The 2,110-nt window shown below is 35.4% G+C and overlaps 1 long non-coding RNA gene across 1 annotated transcript in view; it reads right to left on the bottom strand.

Annotated features, from left to right (window-relative positions):
* Positions 1-1,059: 1,059 nt before the first annotated feature.
* The window catches only part of LOC112550472, a 61,872-nt gene continuing 60,821 nt past the window's right edge, over positions 1,060-2,110 (bottom strand). Inside the window, exon 4 of the long non-coding RNA XR_003094342.1 lies at positions 1,060-1,149. This is a non-coding gene — a long non-coding RNA (uncharacterized LOC112550472). The remainder of the gene's footprint in view (positions 1,150-2,110) is intronic.

The following is a 2,110-nucleotide window of genomic DNA, read 5'->3' as shown; positions in this document are numbered from 1 at the left end:
AGAGTTTAGAGCAGTTAAAGCTTTTGAAGGAGATTACCATAATTACAAGTGATCATCATTCAGTGCTCCCCCCCCCCCCCCCCCCCATTTCTCCCCCTTGCGCAGCATCACAAGGCAAACTATAGAAAGGCAATTCAGTGAAAGTGAACATAATTTAGTTGAGAAAACAATTGTTTATGGAATGGTGCTTGAAATGTAGTGCCCCAGAAGTCTAACAGTTCTGGTTACTTGCTTGCCTGTCAGTGTTAAGTTGTTGTTCTCTTTTCATGAAACAGGAGTAAGTTGAAACTACTTTTGCTATTTATTTATTATTGTAATTTCTATGTTGTTTTCTTATTATTGCTTTAATTAGGATTCCATTCTTGTCTTATTTATATTTAGGTACCAATGGTCTTCAATATTCTGCTTTCAGAAATTAGTTACATAAAAATAAGATTTTTTTTCTCATTCCCTATCATCTTGTACCACTATGTATAAACATTTTCAGAGTAGAAATCTTAATAGTGAGGAAGGGGTTAAAACCAAGAAATACTGGTATGTCCTGGATAGATGAATCCATTTTCCCACTAATTAATAGCATACTTATAACAATGGAAAGCCATTAAAACATGAAGGTATGTTTTGTGAATCACATTTATCAACCACTGTACAAGCTGAAGTTTCATTATTTATTCTGTATTTTTAACGTAATATATGGATTTTTTTCATTCAAATGTAAGAAGTAGCAACAAAAACATATTTTTATCTCCATTTAAAAATATATTCATGCAAAAAGGAAAATGTAATAAGAACAGTACATTTTTATGTCAACAGTAACCTTTATATGGTGCTCTTCAGATAAAACTGTGAATATTGGAAAAGAAAAAAAGAAAGATAAGTGGCTCCCTTATTCATCTTAGTCCAAAATCTATTTTGCCCACCGCTGGTTGTTGGCATTGTTTGATGATATGACACAGTAACAGAGTATCAGATTACCAGAAAAGGAGATTCCCAATTTAATAGTTACTTGCAGAAATCAAAAGTATTTTTTCCTTTATCTCAATGTCTCAAAAATAAGTAGCTGTTAAATTTCAAATCATGTAGTCTTCCTGATTTATCATCATATCATGGATGCACTTAGCTGTCTAGCATCAGGGAATCCAATAAGTCCTGTCACATAAGAAGAAAAGAGAAAATCCTATTGGATAATGGTTTACATTTTCCCCTACAGTGATTTATTTCTGTCACAAGACTTAATTTTATCACAAGGCAGATGCTCCATCTATATCAATGCAATACATCCCTGCACTCATTTGTTTCCCAGAAAAAATGTACCTGATGTATTTTCAGATGCATTTGGCTTATTTAGTATATAGAGTGATTAGTCTATGTTTAATCACGTGTGTAATTTCCAGTTTTCATAATTTTCAAGCATAATAAAGTGAGTCCTATGTAAAGAAGCATAATATTAAATTGCACAGAGTAGCAAGAGGTGCAGGTGGTGTTAACATTTTCAATCTCTAGTACATGTCATGGCAGAGCATGTCAAACGGAATAAGCAGAGCTTGCTCAAGTTATCAGGTGATTCTCCTGATGAGAATGTGCCAAACTTTGTCTTGAATTAGCGTCATTGACATTATCCTGGAAAAAATTGTCTTTGCACTTTTGTTTGTTTTCTCCTTTGAAATCTGCACCAGTTTCCATGTATTTTGTTTAAAATGCAGAAAGCCTAGCCACAGTATGCTTTAATGACAAGCTTGTGTCCTATCAACACTTCCCTCCCTCCAGTCTGCCACTTAATACAGATTATACTCTTCTGAATAATCATCTTTATTCTGAGGGGCAGCTGAGGTCCACAGGTTGGGATCCTCCGCCAACTGTCATTATACTGTGGGAGCTGGCTGCATCTGCTTATGCACATTGCTTTTCCACAGCCACTCTGAAAAAGCAGAACTATTTCCCTCAGACGTAAAGAGGTCCCAGTGAAAGACTGTCAGATTGCTGAACTTTTCAATCAGCTGTAGATATATGTGATTCCCGTTTTGACATTCTGCCTGGAGGACCATCTATTGTCAGCTGCCATTGACAAGTGACAGCAGAGCTGTGACTTCCAGGAAGTTTATTTTCTTTT

The sequence above is a fragment of the Alligator sinensis genome, unplaced genomic scaffold, assembly GCF_000455745.1.
Source record: "Alligator sinensis unplaced genomic scaffold, ASM45574v1 scaffold745_1, whole genome shotgun sequence".
In the NCBI taxonomy this organism is placed as follows: Eukaryota; Metazoa; Chordata; order Crocodylia; family Alligatoridae; genus Alligator; species Alligator sinensis.
Note: the sequence above shows the minus strand (reverse complement) of the source record. Positions and strands in the feature narration are given on the sequence as shown.